At 38.2% G+C, this 17406-nt stretch overlaps 1 protein-coding gene and 1 long non-coding RNA gene across 3 annotated transcripts in view; one reads left to right on the top strand and one right to left on the bottom strand.

The window, feature by feature from the left end:
* Nucleotides 1-17406, bottom strand: part of hcn1 (hyperpolarization activated cyclic nucleotide-gated potassium channel 1) — a 98778-nt gene that overhangs the window by 53781 nt on the left and 27591 nt on the right. The gene's annotated exons all lie outside the window — the stretch shown is intronic.
* On the top strand, nt 7559-12059 carry LOC309477372. The gene is made up of 4 exons (XR_014198617.1): nt 7559-7649; nt 8707-8741; nt 11047-11402; nt 11822-12059. It is a non-coding gene; the product is annotated as an uncharacterized lncRNA (long non-coding RNA).

Below are 17406 nucleotides of genomic sequence, written 5' to 3'. Positions count from 1 at the left end.
CAGGGGACGTGGTCTGAAATGATATGAGATTACATATAAACACGGCAGATGATTAGTCATATGCAAACTACATTGTGTGCTGGCACAACAGAGACTCAGAGGGGTGAAAGGCTTTGAATGCCGAAAAAATCAATTCAGGCTTGGCAAGATGCAAGCGGGTGGCAATTTTAAACAGAGTGAAATATTGCAGAGAAATGGATAGGGGAAGTGTATGTGTGCGTGTGAAAGAGATACACATTTATTCTTGTTTTGTTTTGCTGCATATTCTGTGTAGTCGACCGAAAGAGATCGTGGTTGTTATATAACTCACACTGCCTCTTTTTTAAACTTAGACTAACACAACTTCTCAGACGATTCACAACCAAATAATTACATTTTACTCCCGTAATGTGACATTTTTCTGGGTGAAACAGGATTTTCAAGGAGTAAAAATGCATGGCAGGACTTGATCTTATTTACTGCGACATGAATGAATTGTGAAGTGGTCTCTGTATGACAGGTCATTTTAGGGGTTGGAAAATAAGAGGAATTGGAGATGTCAGACAAAACAAAGTCTTTTTTTTTTGTAAAAGATTACAGTACAAATATAAACTTTTTTTTCTCTTTGCAATAACATGCACTGATGTATATGGGATGCATATTTAAAAAGTACTAAGGGATCATTTTAATCAACCCAGGTTAATTGGACAAATGTGCCTTCGGTGATTTTTCTGCGAAATTAAATTATGTTGCCCCTTGCACGTTTCGCAACACTTTCATGTCCAGTGAAATGTCCAGCTAGTAGCGTTAAAGCCAAATTTAGTTTGATCTGAAACAGATGGACATGAATCTGGCAACGTTTTATGTTGGTTTGTTGTAGGTATCAAGTGCAATGCTATACCAGGTATTTTGTTGGTGTTTTACTGCCACTAGAGTTCATTTCAGCTGGAAACTACAGTGAATTGTATGTTTAGGTAAGTTTTTGGAGTTTTAGAAAAAAAAAACAATAGCGATATATATGGAGCTATTCCAATGAGCCTCTGCTGATTTCATATTGACTTTTTAAGAGCATGCCACTTCACTACTATGAAATATTCTGACATTGCAATTCAGGATGAAACTTTTAAACATCACCTCCCATCCAACATGAATAAAGAGACCGATTCTCTTGGTTAATCAAACAAGCTCATGTTATAGCTTAGTGCAATCGTCCATCGTTAGCGAACGGCATGGGATAAAAGGTTTCAACAGCCCTGGCTCAGAACAAAGCTGATCTTCTCTCCTGAATGCCTCCGTGGGCACCCTCACTAATTCAGCCATCCCTCATTTGCATGAAAAGCCCATTAACTCCACACATCTTTCAGTTTCTTTTCTATCCGGGCCAGTTATTTCATTATACAGCCCTGGCCGGAGAAACTCAATACTTACCACCTCAAAAAAGATCTCTACTAATGTTTTTCCCAGCTTCAGTGTTAACTGGTTTTGCATGATAAACCCTGTGTTGCTGTGGAGATTTCCCCTGCCAAATTAAGGTAGGATTTGAAGCTGAAAGTAATTGTTATCTATTTCTATGAAATTGCTCTTGCTCTCCACATACGGCTGGAATTACTAAGGTGTGAATTCGATGTCGTTTTAATGGCCGCTTATGGTATGGGCCTGCACGCTGCGGTGATGGGTTAAGTTCATTTTATGCTCCACAAAACCCACAGTAAGATGTGGTGACCTTTTGTAGTCTCACACTATTTTTGAGTTACCGCAAAGAAGCTGAGGCGTCATTATGTGTTAACAGAACAGACTGCCAAACTGTCTTGGCAAATTTATCTTATAGTTTGACGCTTGTAATGTGATACAGAAGCATTTCTTTATGAAATACAGAGGGTGTTGAATTTCTTTCGTCACAAATGCATTTTAACAATGAGAACTGATATTTGAACTCATATGTCCATATATCATCATCCTCAAGAAAACATCAAAATGAACCATATTTACTTTCTCAAATGTCCCTGGTCTAATTGTCAATGGTTTAATCAAAATATAATTACTTTCTATACCTTATAGTCATGTACCCAATATAATGAGGGTGGAGAAAAAGCCTGCCCTACATCATTTCCTGTTTTTTTACTCTAAAATACCTCACACTATGGAAGTTAAATGTGTTGTGAATGTAGCTCCATGCCTTTAAAGTGTGTCATATCAACATAGCAACGGTGCCTCAGTCAATGGTGTGAGTTTGGGGCGGGGCTGTCTCTCTTTTTTTTAACCAATGGCAGAAGGGAGTGGTTTGAACTGTTTGAAACCCTTTTTCAATTTGGTGAATTAAGTGACATGGACATTATATACTTTTTTAAAAGTCTAATGTCTAAGAGTCAAATCCAGTGGCACCTCCTAATTTAAAGCTGTAATAATTATTGAGCTGTGGGATCAAGAATATTGTCAAAACACATTAACCTTCAAATTGGCCTGTGGAAATCTTATATAAATATGACTAGCAGCATTGTATCTATATTGGTTTTCCGGGTCATGTAAATACACCTCATGGGACTGACAAACAATATCAGGAAGTGCTGACATGGAAAAGGCCCTCAAAGCCAATGAATCAATCCAATCTTGAATCAATATTCGCAAACAGACATACACCAGGTTTCTCTGGTGAGGATTATAACTAAAAACCTTACACAAGTATGCAAAGAAGACTCATGTTTAGCCAATGCATTGCAAGTGTGTGGCCCAGTTAAACATATTTAACATGCACCCCTTGCATTGCTCTATAGTGGTAACAAGTCTAGTAACAAGTGGTAATTTTAAAGCAAATGTGTTGTTATTCAAGTAGCTAGCTATAGACATGCTGACAATGTTCTGTAGCAAACTTTAACTAACTTTCTCTACAAGATTATCCTCAAACTATTGCTCTGCCAAGGCATTTTTTGACCTGAAAGGGAAAACTAGCTGTAGAAGGAAGCTGTTTATGCTAATGTCTGTAGTAGCAACTGTAGTATGCCTTGTGGAATCCATACTTGTTGGCTTATTAATTGCTTTCTGACACATTTTGGAGATAGATGTGTCTGCGTTCACATCTTCATGTATTCTTCATGACTTAACAGTTAAAATGTTGTATTTCTAAGCTAAATGTCCGAGTTTGAGTCGTAGGGTGGTTGGAGGTGATTCACCAACATGAGAGCTACTGAGATCCTAATTGCATTTTATCCCCATTCTACCCTTGAACAAAGCAATTAACCCCAGGTTTCTCCAAAGGGACCATTTCCGCGATTGTTTTCCTGTAAGTCACTTTGGATAAAAGAGTTAGCTCAATTGTATTAGCAATTTCGCCATATTGAATAATAATAGCTTAAAGACATTATTTTAGAGTTTACATAAAAATAATGTGTGTTACATTTTTTCCTTCAGGTTTCCGCTTTGATCTCTATAACAAACAACAGCGTTATGTAGAAGCAAAGCACTATGGGAATGCGAACCAACAATACTCGATTAATGCTCAAGGTTACTGGTGGAAGGGCACACAGCACTTAAAAGATCAGACCACCAGCATCAGATAACCCCTACCAGGCACTGCCACGGACACAGATCGAACACATGAGCCAGTCCAGAGTCCAGACATTCTGCAATCTCATTATCGTCCGCCAGGTGAAAATCATACGCCTGAAGTGCACTGTCTACAAGCTGCTTGATTTGAAGTATTATACTTTGTGTTTGGGTTTTGTTCAAATCTATAACCCTAAGTGTGAAAAATAGTAATAGTGAGTCTTGCCTTACAGTCTATTTCATAAAATAATCATAAACAATTAAACAAATAATTTTAAAACAGGGGTGTTTAATCTTTTACATTTAATTATTTTAATAAATGTATTTAAGTATTCAGTTATTATTCAATTATATTTTCAAAAAGTAATGTTTTTTATGCACAATTTTATTTTATAAACTTTTGCATGGACCCCCCAGCCTCCAGTCTGAAAACCCCTTTTTTAGGTCACATGTCTCCTGATGACACAGTTTTCGAGTTTGAATAGCTACTCAGTATTTACTCATATACTTATAAATGTAAAGTGAGATTGATGTTTCTTTCAAATGAGCAGCTGTAGAGGAGCAGATTAACAAACCGAATGGAGTAGGAGGAATAGACAAAAAAAAAAAAAAAAAAGTTTATAATGGTAATAAGTAGGCAATGGAGTCAAGCAGAGAGATCGGTGAATGCCAGAGCAAGCCTTGGGCGGTCTACACTTACTTAATATCAATTATTCTCCAGCTCGCTCTCCTTCCCAAACTAGTCTGTTTATCTTTCTGTTCTCCTCTTGGTTTGTGGTGTTTGGAGGCAGATTCCTCTAGTTAGTGATTTGATTGTGTATCAGTTGCATCCTCCATAATGGTGTTATCTGTCCCGGATGTATAAACCTCAGTGGGTTTGTAAGTCGTGTGCCACTGTGCCCTAGTGCCTCATGGGAAGTATGATCAGGCTTCTGAGAGCAGTGTATCCTAAGGCAAAGGTCTCCCAGAGGAATGCAACCAAATTAATGCATTTCTGTGATGACAACTCTCAGTGTGTTTGGCATGGTAATGGATATGACAATGTTGATATGTTTGGTCTTGGCGGAATAGATCTGCTACACTGCTGCTGCTGTTGGTTATTGCTACTGCCGATACATATACAACACACAAGTAAAACATGCTGCTGCTGTACAATATAGCATACGATCTATACAGGTGGAGCTGGGGAAGAAGGAGGGTTTCTGAAAGTGCTGCAACTACTACAGCAAATGCTGAACTAGTATTTTAAGATTTGAGCAGTGAGCTCATTGGCTACTGATACAGCAGGAACCAATCAGCTGTGCCCTATAGAGAATGATGTGATTGCATACAGATTAAGATAAGGACCTCTCAGCCTGTGACATCTAGGGTTTCATGACAGAACTTTGATATGCAAGTATTGTTTCTTTCTTCCTCTTATACGTTTACTATGGTAACCATTGATTGGGAACCAACTATGGTCAATTTTCATATAGGGAACTACAAAAAAATTATCCCCCCAAAAAAGGTAAAATGTTGCTGGGTCACTTATAATAGCGATACAACATACATAGTAATTTTGAGAGGTTCATTCTGTGGATTAAACTAGAACCAGTAAAAAGAATCTGCATTTGCTTTAAGGAAAATGCATGGTAAATCCAATCAGTTTATGAACACACTTTCAACCTAGGCTGATTGAAAACATGCCTCTACTTACATTTCAGAAAAACTTCAAAACCTACATACAAATCATATAAAACTAATACATGGTTACGTTTAGAGTATGGTTTAGTTTATGTGGCACTTTATTTTCAGATGAGAGCATTCATCATTTAGCGCCACTCACCATTTAATTTCCATACTGATGAAATATATACAACAACCAACGTAATAAAAGGTAGCTGAATTGGTCATTTGTTTTGAATAAAACTGAATGTACCTTTTTGTGCCACCCACTAGACGTTTCAGTTTGAAAGTATCGTGAAACATGCAAGAAACGACAGAAATGTTTTTCCAAAAAGACTGTGTTGCACGTTTTACTGAAAATCTCATTAATCACATCAGTCTCCCATTTATTTCTATGCGAACCTGATGAACTGTTAAACCAGAATTCTATAGGAACCGCTGCTCAAGCTCCATACTTTCTCTTGTTTTCCTCTCTATTCGTCTTCTCGACCTCCTTCTGTATCTCCACACTCTTTCTTTCTCTCCTCCCACCGCTGTCTCTGGGAATGGCTCGGGCAACAGCAGTGATACAGTAGAGGCTTCTGTAACTCTATTAATCTGCCTGTGCGAGAGATACTGTAGCGGTGTACAGTGCACAAGGGCTAAAATTAGCCAACGGCTGTGAGGCCTGATGTTTCACAGCGCCCTGACCCATCACCATTCCAGCACTATCTCACACGCACGCATGCTTAGTACACTCACACACCGCTAAAACACATATCATCGCAGACTATATCTGTACTAACATACATGAAGAATCGCACTCAAAGGTACACATCCAGGGTCCAAAATGAACACTTTGTAAGTACCAAATATGTGCAAAAATTTATCCCAGATAAATCCCAAATAAATCCCAGAATGCACTGTGACAAGGTCAGAAGTCATTTCCATGTAAGATGGCAGACAGAAATGTCATCTTTGTGTTAAAATGTGTCATAATTTAGTCCCAGTATGCACTGCATTATTAGTATTGCCATAAGGGTCTTCTTCTATGGTCAACTACAGACAGATCAAAATTTTTAAGAAAATCTTCAAATCTTCAAAAGAAAATCTAAAGTTAATGTTGGCAAGTTTATAGTTAGCTACCTAAAAAGCATCACATTTAATGGAACAGATATATGATGCTAACTTGAGTATTGACTATAAGTATATACTGCAGGTTACTAGTGTACAAGATCATGCACTTACACATGCAGTACATTAGTCAAGCATTTGTAAATTTACATAGAGCATATTTGTTTGTATAGTATGCACTCTACAGTCAAACTCATGTTGTAATGTGCATATTCAAACAAGCGCAGAGCAAACCACGAATACACTGACACAAAATTCAAATAGACTCTCTCTCTCACACACACAGACACACACACAAATAGAAGCTAACAACATCTAAGGGTTTAACGACTGCTTTAAGATCCCAAAAAAGACAGGAAAAGTTATAAATAAATAAAAAGAAAAGATTAACAGGAAGACACACGTTAGCCTATTAGCATTGCTAATGATGCATAGTAGGCTGCTGGATGGGATGCAGAGTGACCTTGACAGCTGCCTGGGTGCTATTCGTCACCTAAACCTAACTGAAAACACAACACAGTGGAAAAAGGAGGGAATTGTGTAAAAGAGTGATCATAATTATGATCAAAACTACGTTAGCTTTGCTGAACTGAAATTAGCACTAATGGCAGTAAAACAACAACATGTGTTCTTTTTCACACAAATTATGATTCCAGGGGCAGATTATTGATTAAAGTCTTATTTTTGTGTGGTTTCTTGCACAATACTTTATGACCTCAACATACTTTTTACCATTGTGCATGATTTATAAACTAATACATTTAAACGTTTTCCTTTTAATATAGTTTTCCGTATAAGCGTGCTCTGTAGCTCACCTGGTACAGCATTGCACGTGTGAAGCAAAGCGCTCGGGTACAAATCCAGTGAAACACAAGTCATGATAAAAGACACTTTGGCAGTGTTGCAAAACGAGCAACGTAATCATTTTGCAGAAATGCTGCCCCAGGCACGTTTTTCCAGTGACCCTGCGTTGCTATATAAATATCACAGGACAAGGAGAGATAGAGAGAGATTTGTAGATGATAAAGAGACATTCCGATTGTCTCAATCAGATTTGCGTATGTGAATCTCTAATCCTCATTAAAGAGTATATTAGTCAGTTCACAGTAAGCAAACTCATTCTAACAGAATTAGCTGTATCTTCATAGCATCTCTGTTTAGAGACACTTCATGCATAAAAGCGTACTTCATAATTTGAAAATTTTCTTATGCTGACATGTTACTCTAACCGGACATTGTGTATGTGTATAACCTCTATTAAAAGGTTATCAAGGATTAACAGGGACTGATTTGCTGGGATTAAAATCCACGACTGGACTCATTACAATGACAAAGGTAGAAAATAGCTGCAGGTATGTCCTTCCTTTTTTTATTCCCCGAAAAAATCTGGTGTCGTTTCTATATACAGTGGCCCCAAAACGTATTAATAAGTAGTTTGCAATATACATACAAGTATGTTTATATATATAATCTTTAATTAGCAGTGGAAATCTTGAAATACAGTAAGAACCATATTAGTGGTATAACATTATGTTGATGTGTTCGGCTTTGTGCAGCCATATTTTGCTTACTGATTTAAGATGCATCTTGTGTAAGAATCTTTACACAATCTAACAAGCTAAATGAAGTGGAAGGGCTTCGCACAGAAGAGGAAATGTGACTCACTGCGTTTGCTTTGAGGGGTTCTTACTGTTCTAGAGGAAGACGGCTTTTTACAGTGTGCCTGGCAAACTGCCGCATGGAAATGACATCAGCCTCTCTGCGCTCCGTGAGGGCCTGTGAACCGGACCCCCATGGGGTGACAGAGAATGGGCTAGAACTTTGAGCGCAGCCTCACCGGCTGTCATTAAACCTTCTGATTCAGCTCATCATGGAGCCATTTAGCACTTTCATGTCCTACTCACACCGACCTGACAGCCTTATAGAGAAGAGAACCAATGGGTGGCCTATTCTGTCAGTGAAATATGTGTGAGAAATACGGAAAAAGGAAAGATGAGGGATTTATTGTGGGGAAGGGGAATAGTGATAGATGTGAAGATTCAAATGGAGTGAAAAGCCCCGAATAAAAGAACATTAAAACCGCACAAGAAGTAGAGGAAAATGTGAGGTATGAATAAAGTGAAATTGTAGGGATGCACAATATTTTCCTACCATAACAGATTTGTTTATGTGTTGTATCAGTTGATTTTGGATGTGTATATCATCAGATAATGGATATTTAATGTTGTATTTTGATATTAAAATTTCCTATTTTAAAATTTATATTATCTAATGCTCAAAATCCACTGTAAATGTAATCTCAAAATGAATATCCATTTTTATGCTGTAAATTAGAATATTTTGATGCCTAAATTCACTAGAAGCATTATTTTACAGATTTTTTTTAAACAGACCTTTTGTGCTCCACAGAAAAAGAAAACCATACACTTCGGAAAAACATGAAGGTGAGTAAATGATGCATAATAAATTTTTGGGGGGTGAACTGTCTCTTTAAGAGGAATGTAACTCTAAAAACCACAGTTTTATGATGCATGCACATACACAAACACACAATGTTTACTAAGCTCAGATCTATAGTACAGAAATGCCATGTGACAGTCCAGACTTTGCAACTAGGAGGCAGTTTTCTGTGATGAGTCCCTGATGTTATTTAGTGACTAGAGACATTATTAATTCAAGCCAAAGTAACGATCAATGAAAACATTCCTTCAGTCGCTGCCGTGTGTGTGTGTGTGTGTGTGTGTGTGTGTGTGTGTGTGTGTGTGTGTGTGTGTGTGTGTGTGTGTGTGTGTGTGTGTGTGTGTGTGTGTGTGTGTGTGTGTGTGTGTGTGTGTGTGTGTGTGTGTGTGTGTGTGTGTGTGTGTGTGTGTGTGTGTGTGTAAAGGATTTGGCATCTCAACCCTGCCGGCTATGTTTTACCTCAGAGTACAAAACATCTGACACTTCGATTACTGAAGTTCAAAAGCTTTGTGAAGAGAAAGGCAGCTGATCGAAAGGTCATCTCGCTGCAGCATTTTTCACCAACAGAATAAATGCATTTTCTTTCTTCGGAAACACAGAAAAGGTCTGCAAAGGTTCAGGAGTTGTCAGAGCATCATGATTCAATGTGCTGAAATCTGGGACATCCTGCTGAATTTTAATGGATCAGATGAGCGTGAGGGGAAGAGGGCAGAGCGATTTATTCTCTTTGATAAGAAATGGGATATTTAGTAAGCCTACATGTAAACATTGTTTTTCGCCATAATCTGGCTTCTGCACTCGGTTAAGAATGGAACAGACAACAAACGTGTTCCCTCACGTGTCTGTCCATCTGTGGTGCATTTCAAGCTTGCCTTATTACTGTTGTGACATTCTGATGTTTGTTACTTGGAATTGGATAAAATATCTTTATCGTATAAAATCTCTTCACATGGAACAGATATCATTCTTTAATCTTTTATCCATTAGTGGGTTTTCCTGTAAGCCACAGCATGTTTGTGATGATTTATGGCCTTTTGAAAAAGATCTTCTGTTTGTTTTGTTCTTTTGAATTATATAACCAGAATAAAAACAGGACGTCACAACATATGTAGTATCTAACTTGTTTCGAAACAATCATTGGTGGTGTTAATAATTAGCAACCAGGACACCACAGCAACCAACCAGAATGCCCTAGCACCCAAGTTGACCACCCTAGCAACCGCATAGCAATGTCTTAGCAGCCACCCTGAACTATCTAGCAACTGCATAGTAATGCCCTAGAACCAACTAGAACACCTAAGAAACAGTGTACCAATGCCCTAGCAACCAGAACACCCTAGCAACCACCCAAAACAGCCTAGAACCCATGTGGACCACCCTAGCAACCGGATAGCAATGCCTTAGCATCCACCCTAAACTCCCTAGCAACTGTATAGTAATGCCATAGAACCAACCAGAACACCTAAGAAACAGAGCACCAATGCCCTTGCAACCAGACCACCATAGCAACCACCCACAACACCCTAGCCCCCATGTGGACCACCCTAGCAACTGCATAGCAATGCCTTAGCAGACACCACAAATCCCCTAGCAACTGCATAGCAATGCTTTCGAACCAGAACACCTAAGAAATAATGTAGCAATGCCCTAGCAATCAGAACACAATAGAAACCACCTATAACATCCTAGCAACCACCCACAACCCCCATGTGGACCACCCTAGCAACTGCATAGCAATGCCTTAGCAACCACCCTGAACTCCCTAGTAACTGTATAGTAATGCCCTAGAACCAACCAGAACATATAAGAAACAGTGTACCAGTGCCCTAGCAACCAGAACACCACAGAAACCACCCTAAACTCCCTAGTAACTGCATAGTAATGTGCTAGGACCACCAACATCTAAGAAACCATGTAGCAATGCCCTAGCAACCACTTCAGCCACCCTAGCATCTGCATAGCTATCGTATAACAATGTAACCACCCTGATCTCCCTAGCAACAGCATAGTAATACTCTTGAGCCACCAATCACACATAAGAAACCATGTAGCAAACTTCTTTAGCAACCAGAACACCTTAGCAATGCCCTAGCAACTAATCAGAACACTCTCGCAACCACATAACTGTACTGTAGCAATGCCCTAGCAACCACCCAATGCAGTAAAAACATGAATCAGCATTGACTTTTGGGTGTTCAAGCACTGCTTGCATTTGTTCAGATATCTTCTTCAGATGTAAAAGTCAAGTTTCTTTCTGATCTTTCCCTTCTCTTCATTGGTTTGTTTCAGTACTGTGGAGGAACATGGACTCTCGTGAAGGGTGTAAAAACACGTGCTGGGCTGGAATGAGTGCTGATGTGGAACAGAAATGATGAACGATTTTTGCTGCCTGATCTCTCCATCTTTACTTGCCCTAAGTGGCGCATCCTCCCTGCACATCTCGGTCTGGGCTGGGCCGGTCTGGGCTGCAGAGGGTCTATTTTAGTCTCAGAAGCGTGATAACCTCAACTCCTCTGCTCTTTTAATCTGAGCTGTGGTACACTGAGGCCTGAACAAGGCACAGAGCAGCTCTCTTAATTCACCCTGCATGGCTTCTTCTTCCCATCTCGTCTATCCGTCAAAATGGTTCAAAACACTAACAAAAAGTAAGTAGATAATGTCATTCATACAATTCAAAATCCCTATATCAAAATCTTGATTAATCGCATCTAACATAAAAATTTGTAAATACACACACAAACTATTTTATGGTGACTTTCAAAGGAGAGAATTAAAACAGATACTTTACAAACCTATCAATAATAACATGAGACACAAGGCCCATGTTACATTAGCAGCTTACATTGTATGTTATTTTAAAACCAGCCTTGTGTGGAAGGTTTCTAAAACAAACACTGAAACCTATCATGCCCAAGTCCTCATATTTCAATGCCAAACAGACCTTACTTATGGTCTGAGGGTAGAGGCAATCGATTCTTGGATGTAACACAAGAACATGGGACAAAACAACAACACAAACTGCTAGCTTCTGTTAAAACAGCTTTACTCCATTTACCACTTACAGGGCCGACGCTAGCGGGGCGAAAGGAGGTGACGATTCTGGCCCCATAATTTCAATCGAGGGGGAACATCAACATAGGGGGGCATCCGCCCTGGAACATGATTTAAAGTGGGCCCACAGCAACAACCTGCATCAGGGCCCCGGATACCCCTGACTGTGTACACTCATTAGCAGCAAGCAACGATGATATCAAACTTGGCATTTTAAAAATAAATCTGTTTTCTATGACCTAGAGGCCTAAATTCTGTGCACAGCTTTCATTTTTGATATATTTATATCAAATATTTGGCCTCTGCTCAGTTCATTTGTTATACGTGTAACATTAAACTAGGTAGATCTTGTTCAAGCTTCCCGTTTTCATTGATGTATCATTCTGTACATCTTCAACATGAACAATAAGAGCTATTAAAAATGCAGCTACGGGAAAGCTGGATCGATTAAATTCTTTCATATAGTACAAGTCTAATATAGCCAAAATACAGTGGATGATGTATTTATTTGCCAATGTTTACATTGATTAGCAGTCTTTCTTAAAGCAAGGAAAAATATAGTCATACAGAAAATAACGATAAAGCTTGCAAACATGCTTGCAAAAACAAAATTTGCACAAGAATTGCAAACATGTTTTTGCATACGTTTAAATATGCAAATAAGGCATGACCTAACTAAATATGAACTAATTTGCATACACTCCCAGAACAGAAATCTGAAAATCGGATAAAACCCTTGTTTCATTTTTTTTAGTCAAAGGTTTTTACAAAAGGGATTTTTTATATATCTTTGTATCACTCCATAGATCCATTGTAAACCAGAAAATACTGTCAACAGCCACAGAAAAAAATGAAAAAAATCATCATGTTTTAAGGATTAAAATATCATCAGGTCAATGATGAACAAAACTTTAGAATATAGATCGGAATAAAACTGTAAAGTTTAATTTAGTGGGGATTTCTGACTCCTAAGAAAACAGCCTTTAATACATTTATTGTAATTTAAGTCTGCAGACACTAATAGATACAGTGCAATAAAACAAATACTTTAAAGTGTATTTTGCACATGTAGGGTTGTCAAATGTACCAGTACCAGTCGGTACTTAAAAAAAGTTGACGGTACCAGTACCGGCAGTACTGAGTACCGGGTATGTTCAGCACCTGATAGATGCTACTTTCAAACTCTCTCATTCATGTTTGTTTGAGCTCACTCTTGAGCATCAAAGGTTTCTATTTACAGCGTGTATTTACAAATGTAAAATCATATCTGTTGAGCGAATGAACGCAATGGCCTATCAGAGGTGCTAGTCAGTAAGTTATGTCAGAATGCGCAGAATCCTTTCATTATAACAAAGAGTAAACTACTTGGTACTGTGACAGCCCTACTTTCCACTCGTCTGAAAAAAAAAATTTGAAAAATTCATGAAAAGCCAATTAGCCCAAAATCTCAAAACAGAATCGTCATGCATTAATCAGTATTTTTGTCTTGTTTACCTGTAAAATATCTTTAAAACAATATAAATGTACTTTGTGTACTTGATTTCAGGGAATACACCTTGAATCAAGTGTGTTTGACTCTGAGGTGCCCATATTAGATGGAGAGACTAAGAAAGAGACAGTTATTGCCTGTTATTTCCATCTGGCAACATCACTACAATAGCCACAACCTAGAAAGCAGCCAAGACATCATCCACTATCCCTAATTATAGAGCCTAAATTACCAGAGTTAAATTATTGATCAAGGCCACAGTTAATGGTTGTGTCAGATAGTTGATCTCCCATGATTCAAATGCCAAACTCCTGATCCCAGACAACATCGCTCAGCAAGTCTGTGATCATTCACACAAATGAACAGCCTCATGTGGGTCGTAATGGGAAATTCATTCCCTTCAGCACACGGGGAGGGTGTCACCTAGATCCTGTAAAACATTTCCTACAGGCAAATATAACAGTGTGCGATGTTTGATGTAAAATGATGACCTGGCACGATCATCTTACAGGTTTGACATTTCAGCAAGTACATATGGTAAATTATTTATATAATCGGACATTTTAAAACATGAGATAAATACAGGTTAGCTACAGGATGTTGTTTTAAAGGAGGAAGCAGCAACTTAGAAGTGCATTTTTTTTTTTATTAATCAATGTTATTATGAATGTTGAAAAATGGTGTGCTGCTTCATATTTTTGTAGAAACTGTGAGACATTTTTTCTCAGGATTCTTTGATGAATAGGAAGTTCAAAAGAACAGCATTCATTTTAAACAGCAATCTTTCTCACTTTTGATCAATTTAATGCATCCTTGCAGAATAAAAATATTAATTTCTTTTAAAAACATCTTACTGACCGAAACTTTTGAACAGTAGTGTACAAAACATTTAACAAAAATTATGTGAATGGTGGATTACGCTGCCTGAATTTATAGGCTACATGGATTTATATGCTTTATTTCAATATTGTGACTACATTATTTAATATTTGTCACAAATACAAATGTTTGAGATGTCCATTTAATAAACACTGGTGAATTTCGATAGGTCATGCACATACTTTGTTATCTGCCCCCTTTTTTTGACACATCTATTCTGGTTGAGTACAACCTGTATGTCATAAAACATGTAAGATAAACCTGTCAGTAAGATATTGCTGTCAAATAAACTTTTAGAGGCTTAAACAAATTGAAATGTATCAGGACCACCATCTATAGTGACATTTTGGTGATAGCAATAATGGGACGACCGTGAGATCTGAGTGACAGTCTAATGTTTCAGTGATGTCTCTATCTCAAACAGACTTCAGTTAGAGACTAAAAATGTTGCTCCGCTCTGTTCTTATGTTTGGGGGGGTTCGACTGTCCTCATAGCTAAAAAAAGCATCTGAGACTGCCAGAGCTGTCTGATCTCGTATAATCAAGTCTGTGATCAAGAAACTTTTTTTTTTTCATTCGTGCAGCACAATTGACGGAGAGCATCCAGGCTCAAAGGTTTCCAACACAGTCACAACAAATCACAGCAACTATCAATGCAGGATGATAAATGGAAACCGCAAAATAAAAAAAATAAAAAAACATGAGGCTGAAATTTTGATTAGTTAGAGCTTTGGGATGGGCGGTCAATGTAGTTTTACAACTAAATAATCCATTCAGAATTTTAAAAGGAAGAAGCTACTTCATTAACCTCTAACACTTTCTTTAATCTAAAGGACCATATTTAGTCATGCTGGCTTATTCATTCCAATGGGAGTGCTGTGCTGCGTGCACACACACACACACACAGAGAGAGAAATGCACGCAGATATCTCTCACACACACACACACACACACACACACACACACACTGTACTGTTCCGATGACAGATTGGTCTCAGTGTAATACCAGCAGAGAGCCTAAAAGCACATTGATTTAAAAATGGCTGACATCTCTCGCTCTCTTTCTCTCTGGTGTCTTTGGGCCAGTACTGTTCCCACTTGCAGGTTTAAAATGATTCTTGATCTCATGTGACATCTTTATCTCCAGAATTTCAAACATGCAGACATGTGTGGCTGGAAACATAAATTATACAATCTGGTAAAAATGATGGTGGCAATTATGCACTCATTTTGTAAATATATTCTTTCAGAAAACATCCGAAGGCCATGTGCATAGAGAATTTTTTTTATTAACCAGTAATATTGTACCGTCAGATGTTTCCATCCAATTAATTTCCGCTCTACATGATGTCCCGCTTAATATTCTTTTTCACAGAGGTATGGGACATTCTCTTATGCTCATCAAGCATATATCTGCATTTATTTGATCAAATATATAGTAAAAACAGTAATATTGTGGAATATTATTACAATTTACAAAAACTGATTTATTTTGAATATATTTTCAAATTGATTTCATTCCTCTGATTGCAACGCAGAATTTTCAGCAGCCATTAGTCCAGTCTTCAGTGTCACATGATCCTTCATTCTAATATGCTGATTGGATGGATGGATGGATAGCCTTTATTTGCTCAAAATGGTTAAACAAATCATTCACTCTAGTAGTCATAACTAGCGTAGCGCTGGAGCCAATGTGGTGTGAAGGAGAAAGTCTGTTGTGTGGAGGAAACCGAAGTGGAAGGAAGGAATGAAGTCCATTCATCCCTATCTCACTTCCAGACTAAACACAACTGTAGATCTATACAGGGAAAGAGTGGAGCTTAAACAGATCCAGGTTTATACTGGATGAGCTTGATGTGTGCCAACGGTGGGGTGAGAGAGGAAGGCTAGCAGTCAGTGAAGGAAGAGAGAGAGAGAGAGAGCGCAGATGAAAGAAGGAGATGCAGCAGTGGCTACAGGCTTAGTACGTTCTGAAGAGAATGACAGTTCATTAGGAAGTAGTCCAGTGTTCGTCTGTTCACTGTTGAAGGTCATCTGCTAAATGAGTAAATGAAATATAGAGCGATGGGAACAGAGAGAGAGAAAAAGAGGGTGGAAAGAGAGACTTGGCAGCAACTTGGCAACGCTCATGTACTGAGACTGCAGTCTGGACGGATTAGGACATGATAGAGAGCGAGAATAACGCAGAAAGATCATTGAAGGGGATCCGCAGTGGTGAGGTTACAGAATTCTGAGCCGGCTTTGCAAGAATTTGATGAGAAATATTTTAGTTCTTATGGAGGTGTCTGGCTTTTGATTGGAGAATTCAGTGGACCTGAGTACAGTTTGAGGCCTTGAGATCGGTTCTGAAACTCTAAAGATGCATGTGAGATTCCTGTGGCCTTTTTTCTCTGAGAGAAAGATGAGAAGAAGAAAACTTAAGCAGAAGTCTTCCTTTGGATTTTATCTTATGGGTGTCTACGGTCTTAAAAATAAAGTTTCCAAAAGGGGGGGTTTGCAGTTAGAAGAACGATTTTTGGTTCCCCAAAGAACCTTTCAATGCACAGTTTTTTTTTGTGGGAAGAATATAAAAAAAATCTAAAGAACCCTTTTCCACTATAAAGACCTTTTTTTGCAATGGAAAGTTCCCATGGATGTTAAAGGACCTTAGATGCCAATAAAGAAACTTTATTTTTAAGTGTGAGACACTGTGAACGACTGAATTACACTTAAGAGCCAGTTCTTTATAACAAAACAATCACAAATGATCCATGAATCAGTCATGAACTCATGTTATTTAACTCACTAAATCAGTAGGAGCAGTTCTTAATTTGATTTTAATTTGGGTACTTTGCTAAATTCCAAAAAGTATTATACCAGTTGGTGGAGAGTGTGGTTCAGAATGTGGTTCATACTAAAAGCATCGTTATTGGAATTGAACTTGTTTTTCATGTTTATGGTGTCTGCTTAAGCTAATCGTTTCACTGTGGAAACTGAATGAAGCGGCAAATGATTATTACAAATTCCCAAGATCTGTAATTTAATGTCTGGACGACACGCACGCACAGTTGAGCCATGAAAGAGAAATGCACAAACATGAAAGAGGGCGAATAAAGAGGCTTAATTTCTCCTGAGAGTGTAACAACGCAAAGACTTCTTAAAGGAGGATTTGAATTTTCTACCCTCTTTCTCTGAAGAGCATCTGTCCTGTTTTTAGTGTCGCTCTCTCTATCACATGTCTTTCTGCATTA

Source organism: Leuciscus leuciscus, assembly GCF_965113295.1.
Source record: "Leuciscus leuciscus genome assembly, chromosome: 16".
NCBI lineage: Eukaryota > Metazoa > Chordata > Actinopteri > Cypriniformes > Leuciscidae > Leuciscus > Leuciscus leuciscus.
The sequence above is the reverse complement of the archived record's forward strand: the minus strand, read 5'-3'. Positions and strand labels throughout refer to the sequence as shown.